The following is an 18,001-nucleotide window of genomic DNA, read 5'->3' on the forward strand; positions in this document are numbered from 1 at the left end:
ACCCGGGCGATGCTGAGATTATACCAGGTGGAACCAGGAATTCCTACAGGCCGTTCTGAGGGTAGCTATTAACTTGCCTTCCTTGCACTTCTTTTGTTTCGGATAACCCCTGACTTGCAGTATTGTGGGATTCATCCAGAGATAGTTGCTGCTGCCTCTCCTTCCCTTTCTGGCCCATTTGCCGGCAGCGTGGACCAGGTGAGATGGCTTCTGGCCCTATCTCCTTATGGATACCCTGTTGCTGCTGAGGCTCGAGCTCTGTATCTTTGGTGAGGAACCTCTAGTCCCCTCACCGGCGGGTTTAGTAGATCAATAAATTGATGTCTCGCTCTAGGGACCTGTTCCCTGTGCATGCGTAGTTACTAGCAATCCCCGTACTCGACTGCCTCTCTTCAGGTGTCTTTCAGGCTGACTTTCTGGTCACTGTACTCCCCCGCTAACAGCTACCACACCTGCAGGGTCTGGCTAGCGTGGCTATACCTCTGCTGCCTTCAGCAACTTCTGTACACTCTGCTCCAGACTGGCTTGCTCCTCCTCCTTTTCCTGTCTGCCACTGCATCTAGCTTCCAGCCCCTCCTCTACACCCCTTGCTGAGAATTGAAAGTTAACCTCTTCCAGAGGCTACCCAAGGGTCCCCTCTAAAGGTGTGGGAGACCTGGTTGCTATGTGTCTGTGTGTACACACCTCATTCTGGCCTTTTGGAATTACCTGGAAGCACTGTCCCAGCATGGGTGCAGTACTCTGTGGTGCCTGACCAGGTCAGGGGCGCCACAGCCCCATCCACACATAGGCATGCACAGATACATACACATACAGGCATACATACACATACATTTTTAAAGAGAAATTCTCAAAAATACATATAAATAGACATAAATCTAGACACTGTCATATACACTGACATACAGTTAGGTCCAGAAATATTTGGACAGTGACACAAGTTTTGTTATTTTAGCTGTTTACAAAAACATGTTCAGAAATACAATTATATATATAATATGGGCTGAAAGTGCACACTCCCAGCTGCAATATGAGAGTTTTCACATCCAAATCGGAGAAAGGGTTTAGGAATCATAGCTCTGTAATGCATAGCCACCTCTTTTTCAAGGGACCAAAAGTAATTGGACAAGGGACTCCAAGGGCTGCAATTAACTCTGAAGGCGTCTCCCTCGTTAACCTGTAATCAATGAAGTAGTTAAAAGGTCTGGGGTTGATTACAGGTGTGTGGTTTTGCATTTGGAAGCACACTAACACTTCTGTATATACATCACAAGAGAGGCTGGGGACATACACATTACTGGGGGGAAATATATATTACTGAGGAAAGAGGTATACAGCAATTGGGAGCATACAGCTCTAGAGGAGGGCAGTGGCTCTGAGGTGAGGGGACAAACAGCTCTGAAGTGGGGAATGACATGCAGCTCTGGGGGTATACAGCTCTGTGGTTGGGAGGACATATAGCTCTGGGGGTATACAGCTCTGGGGTGGGGGGGCATACAGCACCTGGGTGGAAGGGACATACAACTCTGGGGGTATAGTAGTATGCAGCCCCCATATTCCTCCATATAGTGTTATGAAGCCCCCATAGTCCCCGATATGGCACTATGCATCCCCCATATGGCACTATGCAGCCCCCATATGGCACTATACAGCCCCCATATAACATGAAGAAGCTCTAATATTGCACAATGCAGACCCATATAGCATTAGGCACCTTCATGTAGTATACAGCCCCTATATAGCATGCGAAGGTAAGAACAAAGAATAAGCACTCACCAGTAATTGCTGTGCAGTGATCAGGACGTTTTATTCAGTCATGGAGGATACATGCTGTGGCCAGCGGGGAGGGGGTGAGACAGAACAGCATGTTAGACGACGACCGTTTCTCACTCTGTAGTAGTGCTTCGACGGGTCTAACAGGTTAGACCCGTCAAGGCACTACTACAGAGTGCGAAACGGCCGTCGTCTAACATGCTGTTCTGTCTCACCCCCTCCCCGCTCGCCACAGCATGTATCCTCCATGACTGAATAAGAGTGCAATTATTGGTGAGTGCTTATTCTTTGTTCTTACCTTCGCATACATTGGACTCATCTTTACCTTTTTTGAGCTGTTGCTAGGATCCTTAGCCATGGTCCTATTGTTTAACAGTCACTAGTCATAGTGAAAAAGCGCTTAATGTGATTAGCAGCTATTCAGCCGGCGGACATCCGTGCAATAGAGTAGTGCCCTGAAAAGACTCTCCTACTTTTTCCTTCAGCCCTATATAGCACAATGCAGACCCATATAGTATTAGGCACCTTCATGTAGTATACAGCCCGAATATAGCACAATGCAGACCCAGATAGCATTTGGCACCCTAATGTAGTATACAGCCCCATATAGCACAGTGCAAAGCCAGATAGCATTAGGCACCCTCGTGTAGTGCACAGCCCTATATAGCACAGTGCAGACCCAGATAGCACAGTGCAGAGCCAGATAAAATTAGGCACCCTCATGTAGTATACAGCCTGTATATACAGTTAGGTCCAGAAATATTTGGACAGTGACACAAGTTTTGTTATTTTAGCTGTTTACAAAAACATGTTCAGAAATACAATTATATATATAATATGGGCTGAAAGTGCACACTCCCAGCTGCAATATGAGAGTTTTCACATCCAAATCGGAGAAAGGGTTTAGGAATCATAGCTCTGTAATGCATAGCCTCCTCTTTTTCAAGGGACCAAAAGTAATTGGTCAAGGGACTCTAAGGGCTGCAATTAACTCTGAAGGCGTCTCCCTCGTTAACCTGTAATCAATGAAGTAGTTAAAAGGTCTGGGGTTGATTACAGGTGTGTGGTTTTGCATTTGGAAGCTGTTGCTGTGACCAGACAACATGCGGTCTAAGGAACTCTCAATTGAGGTGAAGCAGAACATCCTGAGGCTGAAAAAAAAGAAAAAATCCATCAGAGAGATAGCAGACATGCTTGGAGTAGCAAAATCAACAGTCGGGTACATTCTGAGAAAAAAGGAATTGACTCGTGAGCTTGGGAACTCAAAAAGGCCTGGGCGTCCACGGATGACAATAGTGGTGGATGATCGCCGCATACTTTCTTTGGTGAAGAAGAACCCGTTCACAACATCAACTGAAGTCCAGAACACTCTCAGTGAAGTAGGTGTATCTGTCTCTAAGTCAACAGTAAAGAGAAGACTCCATGAAAGTAAATACAAAGGGTTCACATCTAGATGCAAACCATTCATCAATTCCAAAAATAGACAGGCCAGAGTTAAATTTGCTGAAAAACACCTCATGAAGCCAGCTCAGTTCTGGAAAAGTATTCTATGGACAGATGAGACAAAGATCAACCTGTACCAGAATGATGGGAAGAAAAAAGTTTGGAGAAGAAAGGGAACGGCACATGATCCAAGGCACACCACATCCTCTGTAAAACATGGTGGAGGCAACGTGATGGCATGGGCATGCATGGCTTTCAATGGCACTGGGTCACTTGTGTTTATTGATGACATAACAGCAGACAAGAGTAGCCGGATGAATTCTGAAGTGTACTGGGATATACTTTCAGCCCAGATTCAGCCAAATGCCACAAAGTTGACTGGACGGCGCTTCATAGTACAGATGGACAATGACCCCAAGCATACAGCCAAAGCTACCCAGGAGTTCATGAGTGCAAAAAAGTGGAACCTTCTGCAATGGCCAAGTCAATCACCAGATCTTAACCCAATTGAGCATGCATTTCACTTGCTCAAATCCAGACTTAAGACGGAAAGACCCACAAACAAGCAAGACCTGAAGGCTGCGGCTGTAAAGGCCTGGCAAAGCATTAAGAAGGAGGAAACCCAGCGTTTGGTGATGTCCATGGGTTCCAGACTTAAGGCAGTGATTGCCTCCAAAGGATTCGCAACAAAATATTGAAAATAAAAATATTTTGTTTGGGTTTGGTTTATTTGTCCAATTACTTTTGACCTCCTAAAATGTGGAGTGTTTGTAAAGAAATGTGTACAATTCCTACAATTTCTATCAGATATTTTTGTTCAAACCTTCAATTTAAACGTTACAATCTGCACTTGAATTCTGTTGTAGAGGTTTCATTTCAAATCCAATGTGGTGGCATGCAGAGCCCAACTCGCCAAAATTGTGTCACTGTCCAAATATTTCTGGACCTAACTGTAGCACAGTGCAGAGCCAGATAGAAGTAGGCACCCTCATGTAGTATGCAGCCTCTATATAGCACAGCCTGTATATAGCACAGTGCAGAGCCAGATAGCAGTAGCCATCCTCATGTAGTATACAGCCTGTATATAGCACAGCCTGTATATAGCACAGTGCAGAGCCAGATAGCAGTAGGCACTCTCATGTATTATACAGCTTGTACATAGGACAGCCTGTATATAGCACAGTGCAGAGCTAGATAGCAGTAGGCACCCTCATGTAGCATACAGTGATGAAATACATACTCACTTTTCCTCGTTCCCCTGATGATCGGTCTCCTCGGTGCATCCACTACTGTCGCTCTGACCTCTCAGCAGGCGCGCAGTGGTAATGTCACCGCGCTACGCTGCAGAGCTGTCAAAGCGCCGACAGTCACAGCGGGGAGAATGGTGAGAGAGGGAGCGTGCCGCTCACTCTCTCATCATTGGTCTCAATTGTATCGGCAACTGCGATGCCGATACAATTGAAAGCGCGATCCTCGGCGGAGGAAGCGGCCGGTGACAGCGGCAAGTGGGCCTTCCCCCGGCAGCTCAGGGCCCCGGCATTTGACCGGGTTTGCCGGGTACTGACGCCGGCCCTGAGTATGTGTATATGTGTGTATGCTATCTGATGTGTGAGTGTGTGTGTATGAGTGTGTGTGTATGATATCTGATGTGTGAGTGTGTGTGTGAAACGCCCACGCCGGGGCTTGCAGGGCTCGCACGGTCACCGGGCTGGTGGTATTCGGGGTCAGGCTGTGAGTGGCCCGACCCGGCTTCCGTGACCCCCGGCGGGTTTCAATAAAAAGGAAAGTCCGACCGTCAGTCCGGTATTACAAGGGGGACGGAAGGAGGGTAACGGGGTCCCTGGGGGGATCTTGCCATCGCTCTTCCCCAGGAAATGGTACGGGACGGGGACGGGGGTGCTTGCAGCGCCACCCGTGGTTTGCGGCCAGGTGTTAAGCCCCCGCTGCGCGGTCTCTCTCCGGGGCAGGTGTTACGGGCAACCGGATGGAATCGCTCCCCACGGGTGGAGCGGGGGAGCCCCGGGAGGTTAATGAGACCCAGGGCAACAGTCCTCAGGGACATCGGGGGCACAGGGTGGCGGCATTACTCACAGCAGTCACGGTGTGCGGTTCCAGTGGTTCTTTATTTACAGTCCGTTTCACATCGCACCCGGGTGCTGGTCCTCGCCGCCTGTAGCCTTTGGTCGGTCCCGGGCAGGTAGGAGGAAGGGGTGTCCGGTGAGGTGTTCTGGGGGTCTCTCCCTTTCGGTGCATTAGTGCCGTCCCCGTGGCATACAGCATCTTGGGAACTCGCCGCCTCTCTGTCTCTCTCCTCCCCGGTAGCGGACCTAACACAACCACCACCGGGTACAACTTGCTCCAGGGAACCCCAGTCCTCAGCTCCATTCCCCTCCTCTAGGTGTTATCAGCCCTGGTCTCGTGGCATCTCCTCAACAGGAGCGGTTCTCTGGACGTCTGCTCTCCCTTGCAGCCCCTGACGTTCTGCCTAAACTTCTGTGTGCTCTGCACTAAACTCACTCCTTCAGGCCCCCCTCCCCTTGGTTGTCATGGGGACCTGCCTGTGTCCAGCCACCTGCTCATTAATGACACAGGATGAGTCATGGACTTAGAACAAACTTCACGCTGCAAATGCTGTTAACTCCTTCCTGCCAGTGTGATGTTAGTGTGTGTTGTGGGGACCCTTCTTCCTCCTGCCTGGGAAAAATGGGGTAACATTTAATACCCTGTAACGATCTGTTTACAGGGGCGTTACATTCCTCCAGACCAAAAACGCAACACTCCGGGGTTGCGACAACAAACAACACCACAAAAAAAAACAAAAAACTTTTCATAGATAAACAAATTAACACGTCCCTTTTACCGGGACCCAATAAAGGATAGGAAGAGGCAGGAAGAAAAAGAAGAAGAAAGAGAAGAAAAGCATGGAAAAAGAAACATTTGCATATAAAAAAAAACATTTAAACTTTCTCGAACAGGCCTCCTTATGACGCTCCAGGGCCCTCCAGGTACCCAGGTTTAGGGGGAAAATCTCGGTAGTCCAAATCCCGGTACGGGCTGCGGTGCCGGGCTCACCCCTCCGGCCACCACTCGCCAAAGCTCGCACCCGGGCAGTCTGTATCATCTCCCCATCTTCTCCTGGGCCTGGGGAGGCAGGGTTCCTGGCTCCTGGCAAGTGTCCAACAAAGGGGCGGGCATGGATTTTCGCGCCCCGCTGCAGCCCCACCCACGAAGGGCGGGCCAGTCCAGTCCTTGTTGGTACGCATGGCGCCCATCCCATCTCAATGGACGCCATTGTACAGTCCAAGTCCATTTGTCGCATACCCGCAGCCGCGGGCACCAAAATAAACGTGAGACAATCCAATATTGCAGATGGTATACACAAGGCACCCGTCACCCGGTGTTACCGGGTCTTGTCCGGACCCTGCTCACAGTGCCAAGTTGAAACACCCACGCCGGGGCTTGCAGGGCTCGCACGGTCACCGGGCCGGTGGTATTCGGGGTCAGGCTGTGAGTGGCCCGACCCGGCTTCCGTGACCCCCGGCGGGTTTCAATAAAAAGGAAAGTCCGACCGTCAGTCCGGTATTACAAGGGGGACGGAAGGAGGGTAACGGGGTCCCTGGGGGGGGCTTGCCATCACTCTTCCCCAGGAAACGGTACGGGACGGGGACGGGGGTGCTTGCAGCGCCACCCGTGGTTTGCGGCCAGGTGTTAAGCCGCCGCTGCGCGGTCTCTCTCCGGGGCAGGTGTTACGGGCAGCCGGATGGAATCGCTCCCCACGAGTGGAGCGGGGGAGCCCTGGGAGGTTAATGAGACCCAGGGCAACAGTCCTCAGGGACACCGGGGGCACAGGGCGGCGGCATTACTCACAACGGTCACGGTGTGCGGTTCCAGTGGTTCTTTATTTACAGTCCGTTTCACATCGCACCCGGCTGCTGGTCTTCGCCGCATGTAGCCTTTGGTCGGTCCCGGGCAGGTAGGAGGAAGGGGTGTCCGGTGAGGTGTTCTGGGGGTCTCTCCCTTTCGGTGCGTTAGTGCCGTCCCCGTGGCATAGAGCATCTTGGGAACTCGCCGCCTCTCTGTCTCTCTCCTCCCCGGTAGCGGACCTAACACAACCGCCACCGGGTACAACTTGCTCCAGGGAACCCCAGTCCTCAGCTCCATTCCCCTCCTCTAGGTGTTATCAGCCCTGGTCTCGTGGCATCTCCTCAACAGGAGCGGTTCTCTGGACGTCTGCTCTCCCTTGCAGCCCCTGACGTTCTGCCTAAACTTCTGTGTGCTCTGCACTAAACTCACTCCTTCAGGCCCCCCTCCCCTTGGTTGTCATGGGGACCTGCCTGTGTCCAGCCACCTGCTCATTAATGACACAGGATGAGTCATGGACTTAGAACAAACTTCACGCTGCAAATGCTGTTAACTAGTGATGAGCGAGTATGCTTGTTACTACTCGGTACTCGCACGAGTATCACTGTACTCGGGCTACTCGGCGGGGACAGAGTAATCTCGCGATACTCGTGCTGTACTCGTGGTCTTCATCCCTGCATGTTGGCGCTCTTTTGAGAGCCAGCCCTCATGCAGGGATTGGCTGGCAGACCACTGCAATGCCACAGCCCTGTTAGTTGTGGAATTGCAGTGATTGGTCGGCCCGCACAGCGTGACCGAGCCTTTATACCGGCGGGCGCGCTGTGCTCTGCTCACAGCCATCCAGACAGTCAGTGCAGGGAGAGGGTTGCTGCTTCAGGGAAAGGTTTGCGGCCCTTTATAGTTAGTTCCGGAGCAGGGCTGCAAACAGTGTGACCAGAAGTCCTTCTCAGGAGTCGGACATACATACAGGCAGGCAGGGAATAGCCAGGTCGGAGTACAGAAGCAGAGTCCTTCTCAGGACTATTGTTGCTATATACAGGCTGGGTATAGCCAGGTCGGAATACAGGCTAGTGACCAGAAGAGTCCTTGTCAGGACTATTGTAGCAGTATACAGGCAGGCAGGCAGGAAGGCAGGGTATATAGCCATTCCTAGTGGTGACCGTATACCAGCCTTCATCATATCTGGGGCTGGTGTACACAGTCTAAAACAGTCCAGATAGTGTCAGACTTCTCAGTAATTGTCGCTCCTAAAAACCTGTTAGGTTCTTAGTGCGTCCGTGCTTGCATTTAAAAACCGCACGTGTGTGCCTGTCGGTGGCAGCGTACAGGTGCACTTGTGTGCGTTTTTCACAAACTATTATATAACGCACAAGTGTAGTGTATAATACACGTCAGTCAGCAGTGGCTGATAGTGTCAGACTTCTCAGTAATTGTCGCTCCTAAAAACCTGTTAGGTTCTTAGTGCGTCCGTGCTTGCATTTAAAAACCGCACATGTGTGCCTGTCGGTGGCAGCGTACAGGTGCACTTGTGTGCGTTTTTCACAAACTATTATATAACGCACAAGTGTAGTGTATAATACACGTCAGTCAGCAGTGGCTGATAGTGTCAGACTTCTCAGTAATTGTCGCTCCTAAAAACCTGTTAGGTTCTTAGTGCGTCCGTGCTTGCATTTAAAAACCGCACGTGTGTGCCTGTCGGTGGCAGCGTACAGGTGCACGATTTGCACAAACTTGGATATAACGCACAAGTCTAGTGAATACACGTCAGCACAGCATTGCAAAATGCGCAAGGGCGTTGGCAAGGAACAAGGAAGTGGACGTGATGGTGGTGCAGGCAGAGGCCAAGGTCGTGGGCAAGCTCTAATTTCGCCACAACAAAGGGCCACATCTAGTCGCTCGCACGTCCTGTCCCAAATTCTTGGGGACCGCAGCAGTACACCGCTCTTGAACCAAGACCAGTGTCAACAGGTTGTTAGTTGGATAGCGGATAATGCTTCCAGTCAGATTGGCACCACCACAAACACTCTGTCTTCCACACGGTCAAGTGTCAGTAGCCGTGATACTGCACCGCACATTTCAGAACCTGATCCTCCTTCCTACCACAAGGCTGAGTACACGTCCTCGGACATTACTGATCCCACACTTGGACACTCGGAAGAGCTGTTCACGTTTCCATTCGCACATTCTGGCCTCTCGCCAGCTCATGTTGAAGTGGGTCATGAGGAGATCGTATGTACAGATGCCCAAATATTTGAGCAGCCACGTTCTCACGAAGTTGGCAACGTGTCTCAACAAGGGGTGGACGATGATGAGACACAATTGTCAGGAAGTCAGGAGGAGGAGCAGGGTGCGGAAGAGGAAGACGACGTGGTGGATGATCCAGTAACTGACCCAACCTGGCAGGAGGATATGCAGAGCGAGGACAGCAGTGCACAGGGGGAGGGAGGCGTAGCATCCCAACAGGCAGTAAGAAGCAGGGTGGTGGCTCCAGGCAGAAGTCAGGCAACCGTTCCCCGGAACAACAACACGACACAAGGTGCCTGTACAAATGTTAGGTCTTCCCGAGTCTGGCAGTTTTTTAAGTTGGCTCCAGATGATTCTAAAAAGGCCATTTGCAACACCTGCCATGCCAGCATCAGCAGGGGTACCAAAACTAGCAGCCTGACCACCACCAGCATGATCAGGCACATGTCAGCCAAGCACCCGACTTTGTGGGAAGTACAACAGAGTCGAGGAGCAGTGCTTGCTGATGTCACTGCTACGTCTTCGCTGGTTGTGCATGCGAGCCAATCCCCTGTCCATGCTGCCTGCGAACAAGCCTCCTCCGGTCCTGCACCTGCAGTTGCCTACGCAGAAATAACACCATCATCAAGCACGTCCTTGTCCCAGCGCAGCGTTCAGTTATCCATTCAGCAAACCTTTGAACGCAGGCGCAAATACACTGCCAACGCCCCACATGCCACAGTTCTAAATGCTAACATTTCGCGACTGCTTGCGCTGGAAATGTTGCCTTTTAGGCTGGTGGAGACAGAAGCATTCCGCGACCTGATGGCGGCAGCTGTCCCACGTTACTCGGTCCCCAGCCGCCACTATTTCTCCCAGTGTGCCGTCCCCGCATTGCATAACCACGTGTCACAAAACATCACACGTGCCCTGAACAACGCTGTTTCACCCAAAGTCCACCTAACCACAGACACGTGGACAAGTGCTTGTGGGCAAGGCCGCTACATCTCGTTGACGGCACACTGGGTTAATATTGTGGAAGCTGGGACCCAGTCTGAGCGAGGGACGGAACACGTCCTTCCCACACCAAGGTTTGCAGGCCCTACCTCAGTCAGGGTTTCACCCACACTCTACAGCTCCGGAATGTCATGCTCTTCAGCCTCCTCCTCCTCCTGCGCATCCTCATCCACTTTACCCTCCACACCAGTCCCAAGCTGGAAGCACTGCAGCACTGCCTCGGCGAAGCGGCAACAGGCTGTGCTGAAGCTAATCTGCATAGGTGACAAACCCCACAATGCAGAAGAGGTGTGGACAGCTCTGAAACAGCAGGCAGATCACTGGCTCACACCTCTGAACCTAAAGCCAGGAAAGGTCGTGTGTGACAATGGCCGGAACCTGGTGGCGGCTTTGAGGCGAGGCCAGCTGACACATGTTCCATGCGTGGCCCATGTGCTCAACCTCGTGGTTCAGCGGTTTCTAAAGTCATACCCAGAGCTGTCTGATCTGCTGGTAAAAGTTCGCCGCCTGTCTGCACATTTTCGAAAGTCACCTACTGCTTCAGCCGGCCTTGCCGGCTTTCAGCGCCGTTTGCATCTTCCGGCTCACAGACTGGTGTGTGATGTCCCCACGCATTGGAATTCAACTCTGCACATGTTGGTCAGGATATGTGATCAGAAGAGGGCAGTTGTTGAGTACCTGCATCACCTAAGCCATCGGGAAATGGGTCAAACTCCACACATAACACCTGAGGAGTGGAGATGGATGTCCGACCTATGTACCATCCTCCAAAACTTTGAGGACTCCACCAAGATGGTGAGTGGTGATGACGCCATTATTAGCATCACCATACCGCTACTCTGCCTTCTAAAACGGTCTCTGCTCAAAAACAAACATGATGCATTGCAGGCGGAGCGCGATGAGTTGCAGCAAGAAACAGTAGTGGGTGTGGGTGATAACACACAGCCCAGCCTCGTCTCATCACAACGTGCAGTGGAGGACTATGACGAGGAGGAGGATGAAGACATGGAGCAACTTTCCGGCCAAATTGAGGATATGACATGCACACCAGTCATATCCTCGGTTCAGCGTGGCTGGCCAGAGGACAGGGTAGATGAGGAGGAGGAGGAGGAGGAGGAGGACAGCATGTTCAGTCATCGTGTTGGTCAGGCTACTGAAGTCCTGGCTGTTAAGAGTCTGGCGCACATGGCTGACTTTATGGTAAGCTGCCTGTCTCGTGACCCTCGCGTTAAGAACATCTTGGCCGACAATCATTACTGGTTGGTAACACTGTTAGACCCATGCTACAAGGAGAACTTTATGTCTCTTATTCCCGAGGCGGAGAGGTCAACCAAAATGCAGCAGTTCCGGAAGGCCATAGTCACGGAAGTAGGCAAAGCATTCCCCTCACAAAACGCTAGCGGCATAGGTCAGGAATCAGTGGACAACCAAGGCGTACAGCCGAGAGAGGCACAAGTCCAATCCGCCAGAGGTAGGGGAACAGTCTTTAAGATGTGGGACAGTTTTCTCAGCCCCTCACGTACCACAGCCCCTGAGGTGCGGGGTAGTGCCACAAGAAATCCTAAGTTTGCCCAGATGCTCAAGGAGTACCTTGCAGATCGAACAACTGTACTCCGACATTCCTCTGTGCCTTACAATTATTGGGTATCCAAGGTGGACACGTGGCATGAATTGGCTCTCTACGCCTTGGAAGTCCTGGCCTGCCCTGCCGCTAGCGTTTTGTCAGAGCGTGTTTTGAGTGCCGCAGGTGGAATCATTACAGATAAACGCACCCGCCTGTCAACTGAAAATGCTGACAGGCTGACTCTGATCAAGATGAACAAGGGTTGGATTGGGCCAGACTTCACCACACCACCAGCAAATGAGAGCGGAATTTAAAGTTTGTAACGGGAATTTGCCATGTACCTCCACTCACCCATGGGCACACACTTCTGGACTTTGGATAATCGCTGGACTTCTCCTCATGCGCCACCATGATGACCGTTACAATAGTTAGGCCTTTGTTTCAGGTATACCCCCAGTGGTAAATTTTTTCGCCCATTCTTTGCAGAATGGACATTACAACGACAGGAGACCCGCTCCTTTGCAATGGGAACAATGTTTTGAGGCCCTCATGCACGTCTCTATCCAGAGACAACGTGGAGCCTCCCAATTTTTGGCTGCCCTGCCTAAGGGCTATACTATAATACACCCACTTCCTGACAATGGACACTTAATGTTTTGAGGCCCTCATGCACGTCTCTATCCAGGGACAACGTGGAGCCTCCCAATTTTTGGCTGCCCTGCCTAAGGGCTATACTATAATACACCCACTTCCTGACAATGGACACTTAATGTTTTGAGGCCCTCATGCACGTCTCTATCCAGGGACAACGTGGAGCCTCCCAATTTTTGGCTGCCCTGCCTAAGGGCTATACTATAATACACCCACTTCCTGACAATGGACACTTAATGTTTTGAGGCCCTCATGCACGTCTCTATCCAGGGACAACGTGGAGCCTCCCAATTTTTGGCTGCCCTGCCTAAGGGCTATACTATAATACACCCACTTCCTGACAATGGACACTTAATGTTTTGAGGCCCTCATGCACGTCTCTATCCAGGGACAACGTGGAGCCTCCCAATTTTTGGCTGCCCTGCCTAAGGGCTATACTATAATACACCCACTTCCTGACAATGGACACTTAATGTTTTGAGGCCCTCATGCACGTCTCTATCCAGGGACAACGTGGAGCCTCCCAATTTTTGGCTGCCCTGCCTAAGGGCTATACTATAATACACCCACTTCCTGACAATGGACACTTAATGTTTTGAGGCCCTCATGCACGTCTCTATCCAGGGACAACGTGGAGCCTCCCAATTTTTGGCTGCCCTGCCTAAGGGCTATACTATAATACACCCACTTCCTGACAATGGACACTTAATGTTTTGAGGCCCTCATGCACGTCTCTATCCAGGGACAACGTGGAGCCTCCCAATTTTTGGCTGCCCTGCCTAAGGGCTATACTATAATACACCCACTTCCTGACAATGGACACTTAATGTTTTGAGGCCCTCATGCACGTCTCTATCCAGGGACAACGTGGAGCCTCCCAATTTTTGGCTGCCCTGCCTAAGGGCTATACTACAATAGACCCACTTCCTTACAATGGGCACTTCAGGTTTACAGGCCCTCATGCACGTCTCTATCCAGGGACAACGTGGAGCCTCCCAATTTTTGGCTGCCCTGCCAAAGGGCTATACTACAATAGACCCACTTCCTTACAATAGGCACTTCAGGTTTACAGGCCCTCATGCACGTCTCTATCCAGGGACAACGTGGAGCCTCCCAATTTTTGGCTGCCCTGCCTAAGGGCTATACTACAATAGACCCACTTCCTTACAATGGGCACTTCAGGTTTACAGGCCCTCATGCACGTCTGTATGCAGGGGCATTGGTGAACCTCACAATTTTGGACTGCCCTGGCAAAGGAAAATACTACAAAGACTCACTTCCTCAAAATGGGCACATTAGACTCAGAGGCCTTTATGTACGTCTCTTCTCAGGGACATCGGAGTGCCACACAATGTTTTACGTAAAATCTTTCATGTATTAATCTCAAAAAGTAACATACATTAGCTCTATCTCACTATTGGGTATGTGCCCTTAACATTTCCGCCATGAAAATTCATTTTGGTGTCATTTTTGAAGGTTTTCTGGTGAGTCCGTAAAAATGGCGTAAAACGAGGACAAAATTGTTCACAGCTGTGACTTTTGAGTGATAAATGCTTCAAGGGGTCTTCCCCATGCTGTTGCCATGTCATTTGAGCACTCTTCTGAGACTTTTGTGCCATTTTTAGGGTTTCTACATGCTGCCGGGGGTCATTTCACAAAAATACTCGGGTCTCCCATAGGATAACATTGGGCTCGGTGCTCGGGCCGAGTACACGAGTATCTTGGGATGCTCGGCCCGAGCCTCGAGCACCCGAGCTTTTTAGTACTCGCTCATCACTACTGTTAACTCCTTCCTGCCAGTGTGATGTTAGTGTGTGTTGTGGGGACCCTTCTTCCTCCTGCCCGGGAAAAATGGGGTAACATTTAATACCCTGTAATGACCCGTTTACAGGGGCGTTACATGTGTATATGTGTGTATGCTATCTGATGTGTGAGTGTGTGTGTATATGTGTGTATGATATCTGATGTATGACTGTGTGTGTATGCTATCTGATGTGTGAGTGAGTGTGTGTATAAGTGAGTGTGTGATCTGATGTATGTGTGTCGGCCAGACGCAGTGGAGGACGACGTGCTGGGAGATCTGATTGCCATACAGACACCCGGGGCTGGTAAGTATGATGATCCTGGGAAGGGGGAGGTCTGCTTTTTGTGGAGGGTAAACTTACCCCAAACCATTTCTCCTCGAGAATAAGACACCCCCTGAAAATAAGACCTAGTGCTTTTTTTCGGGGCAAAAAAAAATATAAGACTTATTTTCAGGGAAACAGGGTATTGGGTTTCCAAGCTCAACACTTGGCCAGACCTCGCCTTATACTCTTTGGAAGTGCTAGCTTGCACTGCTGCGAGTGTGTTGTCTGAGCGTGTTTTCAGCTCAGCGGGGTCAATAATAACAACAGATACTCGTACACGACTATCCACGGAAAGTGCAGACAGTTTGACGATGATCAAAGTAAACCATTAATGGATTGCCCCAGAGTATCTTTAATTGTTCGGCCCAATCACCCAGGGCAATATTTTTCAAGCCTTTGTACATTATGCACTGGCACAAGCACTGTCGAGGCTACACTGTCTATAACAATTGGTCAGGCAGTCTCTATTTGTGTTAATGGTTTGGCATGTTATGCACTGTTGCAAATCCTCCCAATTTAAAAATAAAAAATAAAAAAAGCAGTTGGGAGTACCTTCTGATGCTGTGCTCCATGGTGTCTGAACCATTCGCCCCTGGAGAAACTGAATTTTTTTAAATCCTTGATGTTAGTGTGCTGCCCCGTGGAAGCAGCCAGGCTGCTCGGATCCGGGTTTGCTGTGGGTCGAGGGTCTCCGGACCCGGGGGTTGTGCAGCCACTCAAATATAAGGGGGATATTTACAGGGGAGTCAGTATGTAGTTCGTGACGCAACCCGTGGTGTACGGTAATTTGGGGAGTACCGCCGCTGCCGTTGGGAGTACCCGGGGTGATGAAGTAGAGCAGCAAGGTGTTGTAACCCTCCACGGGTAGGGGGATGCCCCGGGACTCGGTGAGGGGTGCCGTGAGGTGAAGGGGTCACTCTCGTACTCATTTCATAAGCAGACACTGACAACCGGGTAAACCAAGTCTCTGGATACCGCTGCCACTGAGGGGAGCTCGTCCGGGTCCCGTCCCCAATGGTGCTGCCTGGTGATCCGTGACCTGCCTCTTGGCACTTAGTTTAACTTCAACTTGATGGCCCGGTAGCATGGAACTAGCTGAGCCCCGCTCCCTACTATGGCTAAGTATGGGCGCTTGCTCTCAGGGCTCACGCTTGCCATTTTCTGAACCGTTTTGGATTTGGAAAGTCCTATCCCCCTCGTTGCGCTAATGCCCCGATTCTGGAGCAAGTGGGAACAGATCATAAACAGATCCGTTCTCCTCAGGTGAATTGTCGGGTTGCCAGAAGCTACTCCCTGACCTAGGGTCCGTGTACCCCATCGTGCTTTCGGTCCCGGACCGGTGATAGTGCTAGGCTGCAGGCTGTCCTCTTCGACAGGTCCGAGCACCTCGCTACAATCCCCTGCGACCGGGGGTCCGACTTCTCTAGGCCCAGACAACCGTCTGCCACCTAGACAGTTCCTTCAGGAGTCACCACTCACGACTTCCTCTGAGCTCCTCACAGCTAAAGGGCTACTTACCAACCAGCCTCCTTCCACTCTCTGGCTCTACTCCACACTTACTGACTACACTCCTCACCTCCCCTCCCTGACCCCCCAGGTGGGCGACTCTATTCCACTCAAACCGTCCACTGGTGTGTCTGGTGGGTGTGGTGCAGGGTGTATCTAGGATTTTATTTGCTGTTAGAGGCAATATCATTTACTTAGGGACCCAGAACCAAGAGGGAGGTGGAATACTGCACGGGAGGGCAGCTTGTGCAGTACCCTGTGACGACCTGATAGTCCAGGGGCGTCACATTAGCTAGTGGAATAAAGCCTGAGTTCCAGAGTGAATCAACTGCCACTTCCACGGTGCTGCATGCTTCACAAACTGCGGTCTAGGAAGTAGGCAATCATGCCTCCTGCTCCCAACCTGCTTTTGGCAGATGCAATCATCATCAACGACATCAGCTTCGATGTCCCAGCATGGCGTTCATTTGTCCATAAAACAGACATTACTGAATAATTATTATTTATTATTATAGCGCCATTAATTACATGGCACTTAACAAGTGAAAAAGGGTATACATAAAAACTAGTACAACACTCATTAACAGTACAAAACAGACTGGTACAGGAGGAGAGAGGACCCTGCCCGCAAGGGCTGACAGTCTACAGGGAATGGGTGAGGGTACAATAGGTGAGGACAGAGCTGGTTGTGCAGTGGTGTACTGGACTGAGGGTTATTGTAGGTTGTAGGTTTGTCGGAAGAAGTTCCTCTTGAAGCTTTTCACGGTAGGAGAGAGTCTGATATGCTGGGGTAGAGCGTTTCAGAGTATGGGGGAGGCACGGGAGAAATCTTGTATGCGATTGTGGAAAGAGGAGATAAGAGAGGAGTAGAGAAGGAGATCTTGTGAGGATCTGAGGTTGCATGCAGGTAGGTACTGGGAGACTAGGTCACAGATGTAAAGAGAAGACAGGTTGTGGATGGCTTTGTAGGTCATGGTTAATGTTTTGAACTGGAGTCTTTGGGCAATGGGAAGCCAGTGAAGGGATTGGCAGAGTGGTGAGGCTGGGCAATAGCGAGGGGAGAGGTGGATTAAGCGGGCTGCAGAGTCCAGAATAGATTGGAGGGGTGCAAGAGTGTTGGAAGGGAGGCCAGAGAGTAGGAGGTTGCAGTAGCCGAGACGGGAGATGATGAGGGCATGTACTAATGATTTTGCTGATTCTTGGTTAAGGAAGGCACGGATCCGGGAGATATTTTTGAGTTGTAGTCGGCATGATGTGAAGAGGGCTTGGATGTGCGACTTGAAGGATAGAGCAGAGTCGAGGGTTACTCCATGGCAATGAGCTTGTGAGACTGGGGAGAGTGAGCAGCCATCAACTTTGATGGATAGGCTTGGTGGAGAAGTTGAATGAGGAGGAGGAAAGACAATGAACTCTGTTTTGTCCATGTTAAGCTTAAGGAATCACGCAGAGAAGAAGGATGAAATAGCAGAGAGACATTGTGGGATTTTGGTTAGTAAGGCGGTAATGTCAGGTCCAGAGAGGTAGATCTGAGTATCATCAGCATAGAGATGATACTGAAAGCCGTGGGACTCTATGAGCTGTCCCAGGCTGAAGGTGTAGATGGAGAACAGCAGGGGTCCAAGAACTGAACCTTGGGGGACACCAACGGTTAAAGGGTGGGATGAGCAGGTGGTGTGAGAGTGGGAGACGCTGAAAGTTTGGTCGGTTAGGTATGAAGAAATCCAAGATAAAGCCAAGTCTGTGATGCCCAGAGAGGAGAGAATCTGTAATAGGAGAGAGTGGTTAACTGTGTCGAAGGCAGAGGACAGGTCCAGGAGGAGGAGGACAGAGTAGT

Source organism: Anomaloglossus baeobatrachus, chromosome 2 (assembly GCF_048569485.1).
Source record: "Anomaloglossus baeobatrachus isolate aAnoBae1 chromosome 2, aAnoBae1.hap1, whole genome shotgun sequence".
NCBI lineage: Eukaryota > Metazoa > Chordata > Amphibia > Anura > Aromobatidae > Anomaloglossus > Anomaloglossus baeobatrachus.